Below are 18376 nucleotides of genomic sequence, written 5' to 3' on the forward strand. Positions count from 1 at the left end.
ATTTATCATGCGTCTTAACTAGACACCTTCTTTAAACGTTTTTATCACTGCCATATATTCTGCTCTGGTTGTGGAAAAAATCACCATGGACTAAAGCTTCGACATCCAACTAATTGCTCCACCGGGTAATAAAAACGAGGAACTTAAAGTCGACTTTCTGGAATCCATACTGCTTGCATAGTCTGAATCCACATACTCTACCAATTTTTCTCTGGTCTTCTTAAAAGTTAAGACGTAGTCTTTTATACCTCGAATGTATCGAAGTAGCCATTTCGCTGTTTCCCGATGTTACTTGCCGGGGTTTGACATGTATCCGCTAACAACACTGACTGCCTGTGAAATATCTAGTCTCGTACAGACCATGACATACATTAAACTGTCAACACTACAAGAAAAGATGGCTTTAGCCTCGGTTAAAAACTGTAGCTAAAAAGGTTAAAAACTGAAGCTAAAGCCTTTAGCCTCAGTTTTGCCTCAGTTATCCAAACCGAGGTTGAAACCCCTGTAGCTAAAGGCTTTAGTCTCAGTTTTAGCAACCGAAGCTAAAATGACTTTAATAGCCTCGGTTCTTCAAGTGAAGCTAAAAGAACCATTTTAGCTTCAGTTTTCTCAAAATGAGGCTAAATTAAAATTTTAGCCTCCATTGTTTCCAACTGAGACTTAATCCAAATTTAGTCTCAGTTGCCTCCAACCGAAGCTAAAACTATTTTTAACAAGAACCGAGGCTAAAGCCTTTAGCCATGAAAGTAGTAGTCTCAGTTTGGATAACCTAAGGCTAAAGATGGATTTAGTCTCTATTGGCATCCACTAAGCCTTTTTCACTATTGATTACCCTTGAATCAGTCACCAGAGAACATGTTAGCTTCAAAGAAATCTAAAAAAGAAAAGTAATAGGAATCCATTGCAAACAGATCAAACAACACAAAATACTGAGAGTATCACTCCATATAACCAGTCTTGCAAAACCAAAGTTTAAGGAAATGGCATTTTAGCATGTTCTGCCTAGTGCCAACCTTGTGGAATATTCAGAATAACATCTGTTGCATTTTTCACCATTGCCTGGCCAAAATATTCCGTAGTAATCATCAACAGCAGTAACTGAGCATTGTAGCTTTGGACAAGAGTAACATGCTCTCCCTCCTTCAACAAACCTCTGCTCTGGTGCATGAAAATTTTATAGTTAACTATTAAAGGGGAAAACGAGGGGAAATAAAAACAATCAAGATCCATGAGTGCAAGCATTCGATAATTCCATACCAGCAGGAGATTCAGAGCTTGAGAGAATGTCTCTTCTGCATCATTGGAGAACTACATATATATGGGCAACACCCCATGAGAATGTCTCTTACCCTTATGCCTCCACGACGGGAAATGCTCGAAAGGCTGTCATCGTCTGAAAAAAAAACCTAAATATCGGAGAAACACGAAGGTTTTCACGGAATAAAAGAGTAATAGAGAAGATTTTCGCTTCACGTACTGACAATTTGAGGGTAGGTGATCGAATCCTCACCTATCGAAGCTTCATTTTGCGGATCGGATTCTCTGTTCTTCACTTCAACCATTCAATGAAGTTCAGAGAAAACGCATGGGAGATCCAATCGTTCACTTCCAAAAACGATCTTATAGCCAAAGAGGGGGAAAATGGGCGGACTTCGTAGATTCTCGCGGAATAAAAGAGTAATAGAGAAGATTTTCGCTTCACGTACCGAGAATTTGAGGGTCGGATTCCGAATCCTCGCCTCTCGAAGCTTTATTGTGCGGATGGATTCTCTATTCTTCGCTTCGAAACTTCGTTTCTAAGCTACAATGGTGGAAGAGAGTGAAAGAGGGGAAATGGTGGAAAACGAGCATTGTAGGGGGACTTTATGGGGCGTAAATTTCAGGAAAAACGGATGGACGGTGTAGATAGACCACATACATTCAATATGGACGGACACGGATTTGCTACGTTGAGCAGCGAGACTTGCTACTGTAGTGCCGTAACTAGGTTCTGTGGGGCCCACCATGATGTACATGTTGTATCCACACTATCCATCCATTTTTAGATATCATTTTATGGCATGAGCCAAAGAATGAAGCAGATAAAAAGTTGTAGTGGACCCCACCGCAGAAAACAGTGGGGAGAGTGATTCCCACCGTTGAAACTATCCTAAGGCCCACCATGATTTTTATTTGAAATCCAACCTGTTCAAAAGTTAAAAAAGACATGAAAGAAGCTAAAACACAAATATCATCTTGATCGAAGACTTTCGTGGCCTTTAGAAGTTTTTAATGGTGGGCGTCACTGTCCCCACTGTTTTCTATGGTAGGGTCCATCGGAGCTTTGGATTTAACTCATTCTTTGGATATCTTATCCTAAAGCATACATCATGGTGGGGCCCACGGAAATTGGTGAGGTCACTCCAGCAGCAAGTCTTGGCTACTCAACCTGTCAGTCGCTAATCTGCGTCCGAGATGGATGGTCCTATCAGCGGCTTTGTCGAGCCCCCATGATGTACATGTTTTATCCAAACCGCCCATCCATTTTGGATCAAGCGAATCTTTGAATTTTTCCCTTCATCCATTTCTACTTAACATTATCAACGGTTTGGATGGAAAAAAAAAAACTTTTGAGATCCATTTAAAATAAGCTATCCATCCTCCATTCTGAATAGATGTGGGCCCTTGTAAAACTTTTAACCTCAATTCCTATGCAACTGAGGCTAAAAGTTAAACTTTTAACCTCCATTGCTTACTAACCAAGCCAAATAGTAAACTTTTAACCTCGGTTCCAATGCAAGTGAGGTTAAAAATTAGACTTTTAGCCTCGGTTCCCATGTAACTTACGCTAAAAAATAGACTTTTGGCCTTAGTTCCTATGCAACTGAGGTTAAAAAGTAGACTTTTTGCCTCGGTTCCTATGCAACTGAGGCTAAAAAGTAGGCTTTTGGCCTCGGTTCCTATGCAACTGAGGTTAAAAATTAGGCTTTGGCCTCGGTTTCTATGCAACTGAGGCTAAAAATTAGGCTTTTGGCCATGGCCTTGGTTCCTATGCAACTGAGGCTAAAAAGTAGACTTTTTGTCTCGGTTCCTATGCAACTGAGAGCAAATAGTAGACTTTTCACCTCAGTTCCTATGCAACTGAGGCTAAAAAGTATACTTTTAGCCTCGGTTCCTATGCAACTAAAGCTAAAAAGTAGATTTTTCGCCTCAGTTCCTATGGAACTGAGGCTAAAAAGTAGACTTTTGGTCTCGGTTCCTATGTAACTGAGGCTAAAAATTAGGATTTTCGCCTCGGTTCCTATGCAACTGAGGCTAAAAAGTAGACTTTTAACTTCGGTTCCTATACAACTAAGGTTAAAAAGTAGACTTTTCACCTTGATTCCTATGCAACTGAGGTTAAAAAGTAGATTTTCCACCTCAGTTCCTATGCAACTGAGGCTAAAAAGTAGACTTTTAGCCTCGGTTCCTATGCAACTGAGGCTAAAAAGTAGACTTTTGGCCTCGTTTCCTATGCAATTGAGGCTAAAAATTAGACTTTTGGCCTCGGTTCCTATGCAACAGAGGCTAAAAAGTAGACTTTTTGCCTCAGTTCCTATGCAACGAAAAATGAACTTTTAGCCTCAGTTCCTTAGCAACCGAGGCTAAAAAACACATTTTACCTCTATTTTTTCGACCGAGGCTAAAAAATTGTGGCTAAAGGCCTATTTTCTTGTAGTGCAACCTGTAAGTGCTATATTTTCTAGCTCCTATGATTGCCAAATTTTGTAGTGTCAAAACCTCTTGGAATCTGTGTCTTGTGTATCTCATCTACTTTACTTCAAGAATCTCAAAAGCAAGATCAAGAGATATACAAGTCTAAGTACAACACTATCTGATAGTTCACTCTTTCAAGCTTCAAAGTTCAAGATTTCAAAGCTTTATCTAAGCTTCAAAAAGTCTCAAGCTCAAGCTTCAAAATGTCTCAAGTTCAAGCTTTATCATATATCAAGATCTCAAACTTCGTGAACTTCAAATAACAACTATCAACTGAAGCAAAGAGAAGATTCAATGTTCATACTTCACTTCTAAGGTATGAATGACCCTAAATTGACCATAGGATAGGTCATTTTGAATACATAATTTAATTGGGTCACTTTATAAGTGTATAGACTGTTTTTCGACTAGTCTTAGAATATGTTCGACTAGTCCTAGCACTGGATCGACCAGTCCAAGAAATCCTTGACCAGTCCTAAGTTTGTTACTTATTTTTGAGATTTTTTGTTATAGCCTCGACCAGTCCTAGAGACTGCTCGATCGGTAGAGTGAACGGTGCTCAACCAGTCTTGCAGGCTCAATTCAAAGTCCAGCAACTAAAATGAGTCCCGCACGACCAGTTGTGGACAGGACTCGACCGGTCGTCGAGGCCACTCGACCGGTCGAGCAGGTCCTTCGACTAGTCATGGAACGGCCTTATCTTATCGCACACAAATTTTAAAAAATTTGTCGGTCCATCGACTAGTCAAACAGACCTCAGGACCAGTCGATGAAGCGATTTCTGCACTTATAAATAGAGCACGAATTTCAGAGTTTGATATCCAATTCAAGCAAATTCAAGACAACACTCTGAGAGATAAGTTTATGATATTCTTAAGCTATTTAGTACTCATTTTATATTTTCTTTAATTAGCTTTCTTTGCATTTGATTTTGAGTTTCTACATTCCAATCTTATTTGAAAGAGAGATTGAAGTTTTCCTCTTTCTTGGCATCAAAATCAAATCAAGCTAGCCCAAGGTGATTTAATCTAAAATCAATTTAGAACTTAGAACCATTTCATAAGTGAGTGTGAACATTGAACATCTACGTTAAACTTCTACTCCGAATTGGTTCTATCGGGCTACATAAAAAGAACAATATCCAGATAAGTATTTTACAGTTTTGTAATTTCATTCTTTTGGTTTCTTTGAGATTGAGCCAGAAAAATCTCTTTCTTTTAGTTTGTCTGAGGTGATCTAGAAAACTCAGAGTATGGGGTTTTTGAATTGTGTAAGCCCACTTGAAAGACACAATTATGAGGGTTTTAGGTGAACCTTGAAAAACCTATTTCATAGTGAACGCTAATATCCACTGTGTGAGGATAATAGGAGTGGAGTAGTTGTGTGGCCATTTTTCTAAACAGTTGGTGTGCACATAAGCAAACCACCATAATTTCTGGTCTTATAGTGATTGATTGATTATTTTATTTTATGGATGTTGTAATTCCCCTTTATGCATTTGTGGAGAATGTTGTAATTTATTTTATACAAGTGTGGGAATGTTGTAATAGCTTATTTTCTTTATTTGCTATTTATTTCTTTATTCCTCTGTATTAGTTTGAGATTTTGATACACAGACCGTTCTAGGAATCAGGTTGTCCTACCATAAGCCTTTGGTTTTTGGTGTAAGGTTATCTTTAGAACAACATCTGTATCAACCTCTCAATACTTGTGCATTTGAGGTTGTTTTACATTTTTGCATTGTGGGATTGTTTAATTGCTATCTTTATTTATATTTGTTTAAATTCCGCATTTATTTTTTAATTTGACATAGTCCTATTCACCTCCCCTATAGAACTTTTAGGTTGGCCTTTTCAAGTGGTATCAAAACCTAATAGCTTACTTTAATTATTATTATTATTTACTTTGGATTTATTTCCTGAGTTAATCAATCTGAGCTTTTTAAGATGTCAAATTTTGATAGCCTTTCAGTCACTAGGCCTCCACCATTTGATGGCTCCAATTATGCCTATTGGAAAGCCAGGATGAGAATTTTCTTAAAATCCATGGATGAGAGCGTGTGGCAAGCCACAACAACTAATTGGACCCCTCCTACCACTGAAGTAACTAGTACCAATGGATCTAACACTATGAAAGTCACACCTTATTTCTCTTTAACCACTCTTCAGAAAAGTGAGAGTAGTGCCGATGCAAAGGCTCTAAATGCAATCACTTGCGCACTATCACCGGATGAATTCAAGAGAATTATATCATGTGATACTGCAAAGCAAGCCTGAGATATTTTAGAAATGACACACGAGGGAATATCAATTGTTAAGAAATATAAAGTCCAAATCCTTACAACCAAATTTAAAGAGATACATATGGAAGAAAGTGAAACTTTCATGAACTTCTATAATCAATTCCAACTAAACAGGAACCGGTGCCCTCTGTGACACTGCCTCTTCCCACCTAGGTAAGCCTCCGAGGGTGAGAGGTACGTACAATCTTTGCCCCTAAATTCTCAATACTCAAATATACCTAGATTCCTTTCTGACTAAGCCACCGGAGGGTCCCCTACTTTATCCAGGGTCTTCCCTGTTTGTTCCTTATGCAAGTATACGGGTCCAAAGAGGATTAACCAGATTTCTGCATCAATATTTTGGCGTCATCTGTGGAAAAGACATTGAAAGCCGTTCTCACCCCATTATATCTAGACAATGGTAAAGGAGAAGAAGAAGGCTCTCGCCTCTTCTGTTACCCCTAATCTTACGCCGCTGCACTAGTCCGCCAGCCAACAGGATTCCTCTTCCCAGTTGTAGGTTGATTCCGTCCATGCGGGGCCGGCGCAACGATCCCGAAGTCAATGAGGACGACTTGTCTCCCTCGACAACAAGTTGAGATGTTAAATGATAACATGAATTCTATGAAGCAGCTATTAGAATAGCTATAACCCCACCCCACACAAGGGTACAGGCCAGTGATAGGACCGATGATTTGAGAGCTCCCCGAGCTGTCTGACGTGCCTGCCACCTCATGTAAGAGTCGGCAGCTCCGAAGATCAAAGTCGGTCCCTTCTCACGCATCTGGCACCGCCACACTGGCAACCTCCGATCTACGTCACGAGTTAGACAGAAAGAAGCGTGACAAGGCACCTGAGGCAGTCATGGAGGCCAAAACTGCAAGTGGCGACCCCTGGGAAGCCAAGCTCAAAGACCTGCGAGGTTAGATTGGCAATATACGACAAGTCTACTGATCAAACGTCCCGACCTCAGGAAAGTTGACCTAGGTGGAGGTAATACTTGAAGAAACCGAGCCCCGTTCACTACCGACATCATGCACACGCGGCTCCTAACGAGGTTTCGTATGCCTCAGATTAACCCGTATTCCGGAACCACCAACCCGACTGAGCACCTGGAGTCTTTCAAGGCTTGGATGGAATTGCATGGCGCATTAACTGCTATCATGTCTCGGGCATTTCCACTAACCCTAGCAGGAGCAGCTCAGAAGTGGTTCCGACAACTCAAGCTGCAGTCGATTAGTTCTTTCGCGTAGCTTAGCAAAACCTTCATCACTAACTTCATCGGGGGAAAAGAAAGCCTTAAACTGGCTTCGTCCTCCATATCATTCAGAAAGAAGGCGATCTGCTCAAGAATTACATGAAACATTTCAACCTATATCCACATTCCGAGGAAATTGCTCTGACCGTCATGATGGGAGGCCTAAGAGAATGAAGGTTTCTTTTTTCACTCGACAAAAGTTATCCTACAACAATGGCTACCCTGCTCAACAAAGCTTAGAAATATTCCAATGTTGAAGAAGTCGCCAACTTACGGAGGGCAACTCGGCAAAGGAAAGCTCGGCCAAAGAGAAACAACCCAAGGAGGAGCTGACCTCGACCAATTGTAATAAGAGGAGGAAAGATGACGAACCTTCTAGAGGCCAACTCTTAGGCAAACGACCTGAGAGGAGATCCAGTTCATACACCCCTATTATCGCGATGCCCGAGGAGGTCCTCATGGAAGTTCGAGATAAATGAATCTTAAAATGGCCGAATAAGATGAAATCCGACATCGATAAGCAAAAATATTGTCATTTCCATCGTGACCATGGCCATTCAACTGACAACTACTTCAATCTGAAAGAAGAAATTGAAGCTCTCATTCGTAACAGGACTTGAGAGAATATGTCACCAAAAGAGATGAACGAACCCGACCTAAAAGACGAGCAACCTATCCTTAACGAGCCCATTGGGGAAATCTACACTATCTTCAGCGGGCTAGTCGGGACAGACCTTGGAGCATCCATGCCCAAAGTATCAGCTACTACGGCTTAGAACACCAGATCTGCTCACTAGCAGACCTCCAAAAGAGCAAAGAATGATACCTTACAATCTTGCCTTTACAGAGGAGGATGCCCAAGGTGTCCACCACCCCCATGACAACGCACTGGTAATGACTATGACTATAGCAAACTGCAAAGTATTTCGAATTCTAGTGGACATGGCAACTCGGCCGACATCCTCTTCACCAAAGCATTCAACAAGATGGGGATCGAAAGGTACCAACTTCGACCTATCAAAACCCCATTGCTTGGGTTCGTGGGAGATAAAGTCACCTTGGAAGGATCCATCCAGCTTCCAATCACGGCAGGAGAAAGACAAAACCAATCAACGACCATGATCGACTTCCTGGTGGTCGACTACCCCTCCATCTACAACGTCATCCTTGGATGACCTTCCCTTAATACTTTTCGAGTAATCGTATTAACATATCACCTCATGATGAAGTTCCCTATTGACCACGGCACCGGGCTAGTCAAAAGAGATCAACAGGAAGCCCGATAATGTAACTCATTGGCGTTGAGAAAACAACAAATGATGACCATCACTTCACTTAACCCCCGAGAGGACTCTATCGAAAGAGGACATCCAATGGAGGACCTTGTACCAATCCCGCTTAATGAATCCAACCCGACCTGCACTGTCCAGGTCGGGTTATTGCTAGCACCAGCATTGCGAGATGAGATGATGAACCTACTCCAACGATATTCTGACGTGTTCGCCTTCACACCAGGACATGCCCAAAATTAATCCAAGGATAATGGTTCATAGGTTAAATGTCGACCCAGACCACCGGCCGGTTAGGTACAAGCGAAGAGCATTTGAAGCCGAATGATGTACCATCATTGGAGAAGAGGTCAGAAAACTCCTCAAAGTAGGATTCACGGAAGAAATATACTACCCATAGTGGATAGCTAGCGTCGTCTTGGTAAAAAAATCTAATGGGAAGTGTCAGGTCTGTGTATATTACACTGACATGAACAAAGCTTGCCCCAAATATAGCTTTCCTCTCCCTAGGATCGACCAGCTCATCGACAATATGGCCGGGCACGAACTCTCGAGCTTCATGGACGCCTACTCAGGCTACAACCAAATTGTAATACACCCCCACGACAAATAGAAGACAACCTTGGTCACAGACAAAAGCCTCTACTGCTATAAAGTCATGCCCTTTGGGATAAAGAATGCTGGAGCAACATACCAACGACTTGTCAATAAAATGTTTATCTAGCATATCGGACGTACCATAGAAATCTACATTGATAACATGTTAGTCAAGAACACCAGAGCTAAGGATCACCCCTCTGACCTGGAGGAGACGTTCGCAATCATCAGAAAACATTACATGAAATTAAATCCAAGCAAGTGTGCTTTCGGAGTCATTTCAAGGAAATTCTTCGGATTCCTGGTCAGTCAAAGGGAGATAGAGGCAAACCCTGAACCGACTCCAAACCAAATTGCATATATTATCTCAACTAAGTCAACATCTTAATTACTCCAACTTCACCAAACCAAATGCCAAGCTGAGTAAGTGAGGGTGTCCACTCCCACGAGCACATTCACAAGGGCCCACCATTAATGTTATTGTCCATCATGTGGGGGCCTTTTTAATATCCACCTCCCATCATGTGCTGTCCACCTTTGATTTGGATTGTCCATCACATGGGCCCCTCCTTCAATGTGGGTCACCCATCATGCAGGGCCCACCTTGATGTGGGTCATCCATCATGTAGGGTCCACCATCATAATAAATTGTATATCATGTGGGGGCCACCTTCAATGTCCACCACACATCATGCCGAGCCCACCTTTGATGTAGACCATCAATCATATGGGCCCTACCTTTGATGTGGACCGACCATCATGCAGGTCCTACTTGGACGTGGACCATTCATCAATAAAGGTCAACCTTTGATGTGGACCGTTCATTATGATAGGCCCACCTTGATTTGGGTCATTCATCATGAGGGGCCCACCTTCAATGTTATTGTCCATCATGTGGGGCCCACCTTTGATATGGACCATTCATCAAGTAGACCCCACCTTCAATGTGGGTCATCCACCATGCAGGGTCTGCTTTGGATGTAGGCCATTCATTATTAGAGACCTACCTTTGATGTGGACAATCCATTATGTGGGGCCCACCTTCAATGTTATTGTCCATCTTGTGAAGCCACCTTCAATCTCCACCTCCCCTCATGTAGAGCCCATTTTTGATATGTGACCCATATCAGGTAGACCACCTTCCATGTGAACAGTTTGGATCATCTTGTGGCGGGGCAGAAGGCGCAAGCCTCCCTAGCATATCTGGTTTGACCTCTTCAATCTTCACCAGTAGTCCAGCATATATATATATCAAGGACACCCAAGTCCACACAGATGGGGCCGAGCCGTGGATGAAGGATGCCCCAAAATCTCATATCTAGGAAGATCCTAGCCACCCATCCAATCCTTTTGAAGTCTGAATATCACAACTCACACAGGACAACAACATTAATGGCTCATTAACTGCCTTATAGACCTCAATACCGGACAGTTCCGTACAAATCATTTTTAGGAAAGCTCAAAAAATGTAATATGAACAGAGTTAGGAGATACAAAGGGATCAAAAATATGCCCCCGACAGAACATTCCACCACGGATATGATGAATATACATGAGAAAGCTGTGTATATAGAGTGAGAGACGCTAGTCTGGCTTGTGGCCCCGTCTTGTGTTACTTTTCGGAGGGGAGATCACAGTCATCATCTGCAGTTGGCAAAGAGTTTCGTTACATTTTTTATTTTTATTTTCCCATGCCAAAAGGAATGTTTAACTGTATGAACAAATCTAGCAAAAAAAAAAAGAAAACGTGATGGGGTTCTGAATTAGCAGGAATTATATGATGATTGCCTTGCCCTTTCATATGTATAGTACTGCATGATCCTATGTTTGTAGAAGTGAGGCCTAACATTTGGTGTTGGGCACCACCATGGATGAGCCATGCCCACAAAAGCTCCTCGATGGGGCAATCCTGACACTTCAACCAGTGGCCTGCCACTACATGGTTAAGGGTACATTTGGTTGCATTAAAAAATATCATGAAATTTCATGATTGATCAGTCTAATTTGGTGCAACCATACATGCCATAAGTAAAAATTAATAATGCTGCCAAGGGTTCAGATTCAATAGAGAAGTGCCGGAGATTGGAAAGCTAGCATAATCTGGAAGTTCAAATGGGGAATGGTGCATCCCCAGTGGGTCTCATCAAACCAACCCTCTGGACTATCACCAAATTGTGGGCCCCATTTGTAAGAACCCACGCCCAAAGATACCACATCCTTCGCCCAAGGATTACACAATTCAACCGGAACAGAATGACTTGCATTTGCATGAAAAGTCAGCAAGAGATCCATATCTATAGAGATTTAATGAAAACGAGGATCTGCACATTGCAACAGGCATAGGCCAGAGCTTTGGTCGATCCATACACACCACTTCAAACGAACTTATAGAAGCAGTCACATGTGATGAACTTGTGTGGAACATCTGATCCGGCTCCAAATGTAGGTGACCCAACACACACAAAAAAGGCCAGCCAAGTCGTAAGATGGGCCACATGTTCAAGAAAACAATCGATTGATTAAAAAATGCGACAAATGGTTCAAATTAAACATACACATGTCACACACCTAATGGGAGGACCAGCCTGTTTTTGGGCCAGATTGTCTACAAAGGGGGCCCACCTGATGCATGGATGACAGGTTGGCATGTTCAATCGCATGTAGAGGGTGTCTGTGGCGAGGTGTGCTTGAGCTTAGTGAAGCTCTATCCAACAGATTAAATAAAGATGGATAGACGAGATGCTGAGAATGCAATCAGTAGACTTCAAGATATTCACCAGACAGACAATCTGTATGTTCATCACCTCAAACAGACACTAATGATGGCCCAACTTTGTAAACATGAAAGAAGGCAACAAATGTCTAGAAATGGAGAGGGTTTATGGAATTACTTGATCCAACACAAGCATTGGGCTTCAGTTCTCCACAGATGCTGTGTTAGCATATCATGGATTGAAAAGACTTGTACCACCCACATTAATAGAAGTTAATACAGCTAAACTTGTTATCACCGCAAACCAAACAATGCTGACCCTGAAAAAGGAAGTCCAATAGAACTAGTCAAGTAACTAACGGAACAGGTTGGCTAAAAACATCGATTTTGACAAATTCAGAGTAAGTAGGGGGAAGAAAAAAACAATGCCTTCAGAACTATCTGAACTGCCCTCAGAATCCAGAGGTGTGAACTTATCACTGCGGCCACGTGAAATCGGTACCGTTGATCAGGGATATGTGGCCCCTTCTGATAGTTTTTGGGTCTCCAAAATAGTGTAAAAAGAAGTGCTTCGAATCATTGCTATTTGACTTAAACCTGTTCTGAAAAAGTCAAGGTATTTCACATTGTTTGTTGACACAGACAAAGGGAAAACCCCTGAAATGATTTTAATATTGGACCTTGAACATATAATAGTACCGAATCGAATCTCTTTAGAAAGAAGATCATTTGTCTCATGGTAGCCTGCTCCAGTCCCCTTACGAAACTTTTTTGATTGGGTTCGATGACACAATACCTTGGAATTCCTCACTTACAAGCAAAGTTGCTGGTAGATCCATAAAAGATTCTCTGTTTCTTCAGAGAGATCCCTTTCATTTTGCTCATATGTGCCATTTGCTTTATCAGAGTCTGAACTCTCATCATCAGATAAATCGATATCCAATGCTTCTGCTTGTGTCCCATCATCTTCTTCATCCTCGACATATGCTTTATATGTGAGACGGAGTAATATTTCCCCCGAAGGCCTCTTCCTAAACAGTCCCCACCCCCCTTGCAAGTTTATGATGCTGTCTGTGTTGGTACTGTATCTTGAAGAGACCCCAGCTCAACCTTAAAGAATAAGAATTATGAATAGGAGATAAAAAATCACATTCATAAAAGTAAATTAAATTCTCCAAACATCAAACACATCACGAGTAAAGTAGATATGAATGTGCTAGGGATCCTTATACAGATTCTGTTCGTGCCATTGCTATTAAATAATCATGCTCCAGTTGATAAGATCATAATATTCATCCATCTATGGTAGCTGCTGAAACCTCAGCGTCAAGCATTATGAGGCACCAAACAATTTCACAGTAAAAAAGGGATTTCTACGGGAAAATTCTGCAGGAATTCCAATCCCACCACATAATGCCTCCATTAATGGAAATTCCTGGGCGGTGCTTTTTGACTGGAGCAATTACCAAAATGCTCTGATTTATTTATTTATTTTTTTCTTTAGAAAGTGGTGAAGACAAGAATTGTGGTGCCCATGTGGTATGTGTATGATATTCAATCCATCCAACAGATGCACCCATCATGATAATCAAACAAACTAAAAATCTGGCAGATCCAATCATAAGTAGGGCCACACCTTAATAAAAAAAATATACACCACCCAAAAGCATCCAAATTCGCACATAGCCTATCTGATTATTTGATCAGACAGAATTTTAGTTGGTGTGAGCAGTTGGACAGATCCGATATCATGCACATATCACATAGGCCACACCTTAGAAAACAATATACACCACCAAAATCATCCAAATTCACATGTAGTCTATCTGATTATTCAAAGGGGCGGACATATCATGCGGGCCCCACAATTCTCGACTTTACTACTTAAAAGAAAATATATAAAAAGGGCATTTCCATAATTGCTCCCCTAAAAAAGCATGTCCTAAAAGGCATCACTTGGTAAAATCCTATGTCCCAATGAATTTTGTGGTTTAAAAAAAAAATAAAAACCCTTGAAAATCTCAGTTCTAAACTCTTTCCAGGAAAGATACGCACAGAGGGATCTACAAACAACAGGGATTCCCCTCTTTATCTTTTGTTAGATATTCCGGTTGTGAACCATGATCAGGGTTCAGGATCCTGAAAATCATTACCCAATTCAATGTACCTTGAAAGCATCTAATCATCTACCCAAAGGTGTCAACACAATTCTTGGACACAAGTATCTTAATTTTGAGGTAGTGCCATCTGCATTTCTGACTGATTGGCATTTTAATACTCTATTTGCTTGCGCACATGTATGTCATTTTTTCTTCTGTATTCATGCAGGATTCAGGATGCTAATGTCTTCCACACCTGCCCCATGAAGCATCTATACAATACCAATGAGAATAGGGATAAGTTCACAGTTCTTTTACAGAATTACTATTCATTGGGTAAAACAGAAACCATGCTTCATGATAGCTACACTTTGTCCGCTGTCTGCTGTACATAGATTGAGTATGATTTGGATAATTACCTCCCCAGTGCCTATAGTGAAATCAGTGAAACCAAAGGAGTCCTTCACTTGGATGGATAATCGCTGTTTCCTAGGATTTGCCACAAGCAAATGGAAAGCCTGTCCCAAGAGAAACATATAATGTCATCAATATAAAGTTAATTGCTTGAGATAATATCCACTTAGGACATTGATATATTCGGGAAGAATATGAAGCTCAAGAAGGGGGAGGCGCTGGTGTGAGAAAAAGCAAGGACTTGGATGAAAAAGCTTCACTTGATTCCATATTGGCTCTCCCGGTGGCCCAATGATAGTAGTCTGACTATTCACTTTCCTGCAAATTGCTTGAACACCCAGCATTAGAACAAAATATGGATTTGTCTTCCCTGACAACTCCTGCATAAATAAACACAGTGAACCAATGCTCATAAGGTATGAAAGAAAATAATTCTGTAAATGAACTCACATACATGGATATGAATATCAATATCATATCGGCCGATACGGCCGTATCGCATCCGTATCAGCACGAGATGATACACGATACAGTGTCGTATCGGCCCAAAAAAAAAAACCTGTATCAGCTGATACACTCATAAAAGCCCAATTTTGAATTATTATTTTTTAAAATTTCACTCGTCTCATTTTCTCTTTTTCATTAAACCATGGAAGAAGCTTAAAAACTCATTTTAAGCTAGATCTAAACCTATTTTGGGAACAAAACAAATTATTTGAATGGAACTTGACAAATCGAAGTGAAGTGGACCATTATGGGAAAACTCGAAAAGAAGAGTAAACTTTCACTTTCTTTTTTATATTTTCATCTTCTTTTTGTTGTATTTCATTGTAGTGGGCCCTAATTCATCAAATCATGCTTGATTTGTGTCCGATTAGGGCCCATTTAATTGACCTTCAACAAGTCAAACCAACAGACGACATTCTTATCAAATAATGGCCTGATACACCATTAAATGTGTGTCCAAAATACAAAAGAAGAAGAAGAAGAAAAGATTGATTCTTGATTATCTTATTGTTCTCTTCTCCTTTTTCTTGATATTTTCCTTAATTCTTTGGTTTAAAAAATGACTAATACGGCCTTGATACCAATACAGATGCTGTATTGTATCATTTTTCCGCCAGGCTGATATGCCGACCGGTACTGACATTCAGAACCATGCTCGCATAGTCTATTTCAAATGTGGTATTCCATCTAAGAACATAAAAAGGGACCTCTACACATCAAAATTGTCATAAGACCTTTGAACAAGCAACTCATGGTTTGCGAGGAACATGAAGCTACAAACCAAAATCAGTTTAACAGGGTTGTTCACCAAGATACTTGAAAGCTAGAACTAAGAACTGTAACTGACAAGGGTGCTTACACCACTCTTTCTCATCAAAGAAAGACGCATATAACAATAGAAGATGGCGGGAAGCCCTTGCAAGACAAATAGCAAACACACTAACCAAGAACCAAAAATATGTCTTCAAACCAAAATATAACACACGGAGAAAGAATAGATACCAAGAAAGACATAAGCAAAAGCTTCTGAATATCTACGAGAGTTGCTGATAGTTCTCCAGCAAAGTCTTTATTCCCTTCCTGAATTGCACCAGTTTTAAAATAATCTGAAGCAGGACCAACTGACATTCCCTTCTACAAATCAAGGATGATCTTCTTCCGACGAACAAAGAGTCGAGGCAGATCCTCTGTGAGTAATTTTGTTAGGAACCTAAAAAATGCAAACATATACTTGAAGTAGAGAGTGAGCATCTAATATGATCTCAAAATGTCCAAACTGAAAAGACGACATTCTTCATTATTCAGAATCAGGCCCTCAACAAAATCATAGCTCATAGAAATAAATAACACAGTCATACTTCCAACAGAACAGGTCCATGACTCCATAAAAGCTACTAATTGTATTTTCTTTTCCTAGGACCACATGTAGCAAAATACTTAACATTAATGGGAAACATGAGTGGTTGGAAATGATCACCAGATTTTAGAAGCCTAGCTAAAAAGTTGTGCAATAAATGTCACAGCTTGCATTCTTTGTCTCGAATCATGTGAATGTCACAGCTCAAATTTGCTTTTAATATATTTTTACCTGCTGATCCACTTTTCTCACAGACAAGAAAGAGCCAATGGAACCTTCCTGCTTTGGATTCATCAAACGAGATATTTTTAATCGAGTCAATTTGGGACAGTTGGGTCTGATTTTTTTTTTTAAAAAAAAAAAAGAAAAAAAAGAAAAGAATTGAAGGAGAAGAAAAATGGAAATGAACAGATCCAAAATTTTTTATGGAAGACAGGAAGGTACACATCCTAATGGATCTATCATGTGAAAGATGGTAGAGGTGAATGTCCATCGTTTGCTCATCCACTACTCAGTAGCCTTCTCAGTTTGGTGCTTCATCCTAACTTTATATTGGCAGTATTTGGAAGGATCTAGAGTCTATTGGTTCAATGTACAATGTGTGCTATTGTTGAGCCTTCCCTATTAGCAGTTGCATCCTTTAGAAGCTCCAAGGACAAAAAGAAAGAACGGGAGGAACTTTGAGGATAAACCATGTGGTTTTGGTAGGGGTTCAAGGCAAAGCAATAAATCATGTAATTTGTTGGATTTGAAGTCAAAATGCTTTTAAAAGTATCAAGGGTTAAGACATGGTAAGGATAAGAGGGTGATGTTACGCAGCACGCCAACAACGTAGTGAGCCTAGATCCAATCTCAGGCCTCACCCACAAACGATAGACAGGAAGAAATATAAACTAGAAATAGATCAAAGCATTCAAAACAAACCACAAGACAAGATATACATGGAAAAACCCAAACTAGGGTAAAAAACCACGGGTGCAAACTTCCACTATGAAGAACGGAGATTACAAAGCAATATACTAACCTCTCCCTTGGAAGCACATAGAAAACCCTTTGCCCACACCTTAGAATAATTTTCTCTCGCTTTTTCTCTATATAAAAAACCCTAGGAACCCTTGTTTATAGTTTAAGAAACTCCCCTTTCCGCATCCCAGTTGAGAAAGGACTTGCGACACGAAATCCGCGCAAAATCGCGGAACAAATCTGCGTAACCTCGATTGGTCGTGCAGCCTGCACGACCGGTCGAGAGGACCCTACGACCGGTCGTGAATGGGCTACGACCGATCGAACACTTCGGGATCAAAAAATAGTGCTCGCTGGACTTTGAGTCGAGCCGTTCCACGACCGGTCGAGCCGGACCCTACGACCGGTCGAGCATAGCTCACGACCGGTCGAGGACTGTTCCAGATGTGGCTCCACATCTTAACAATCTCCCACTTGGAGACACATCACCTTAAACTTTCATCTTCTTCATCCGGAGTGCATCACCTCCCTGTCTTCAAGCCTGAAAACCAATCAAAGCTGAACAGAGCTTCATCTTCTCCCGTGTGACCGCCTTGGTCAGCATATCCGCAGGATTCTCACCTGTATGAATCTTCTCCAGAGCAATCGATCCATCTTCCAGTAACGAACAAATGAAGTGATATCTGATGGCAATATATTTGGTCCTTGAATGAAAGGCTGAATTCTTAGCCAAGTGTATTCACTCTGACTGTCACTATACATCTTGCAATCTGCTTGCTTCTTACCCAACTCTTCCATGAAACCGTACATCCACACCATCTCCTTGCACGCTTCTGTAGCCGCAACATATTCTGTTTCTGTCATACTGATAGATACTATCTTCTGTAACTGAGAGACCCAACTGACTGCAGCACTACCTAGAGTAAAGACAACCTGTAGTGCTTCTTCTGCTATCGATGTCTCCTGCCAAATCTGAATCCACATAGCCTTGTAGCTTGATTTATGATCCACCATATCACAACCCTACATCCTTTGTACCTACCAGGTATCTAAGAATCCACTTCACAGCTTCCCAATGTTCCTTCCCGGGGTTGTTCATGAACCTGCTAACAACTCCCACTGCTTGAGCAATGTCTGGCCTCGTGCTCACCATAGCATACATG

At 40.9% G+C, this 18376-nt stretch overlaps 1 pseudogene; it reads right to left on the reverse strand.

Moving 5' to 3' along the window:
* Positions 1-10533: 10533 nt before the first annotated feature.
* Positions 10534-18376, reverse strand: part of LOC131236861 (uncharacterized) — a 129859-nt pseudogene continuing 122016 nt past the window's right edge.

Source organism: Magnolia sinica, chromosome 2 (genome assembly GCF_029962835.1).
Source record: "Magnolia sinica isolate HGM2019 chromosome 2, MsV1, whole genome shotgun sequence".
NCBI classification, from domain to species: Eukaryota; Viridiplantae; Streptophyta; class Magnoliopsida; order Magnoliales; family Magnoliaceae; genus Magnolia; species Magnolia sinica.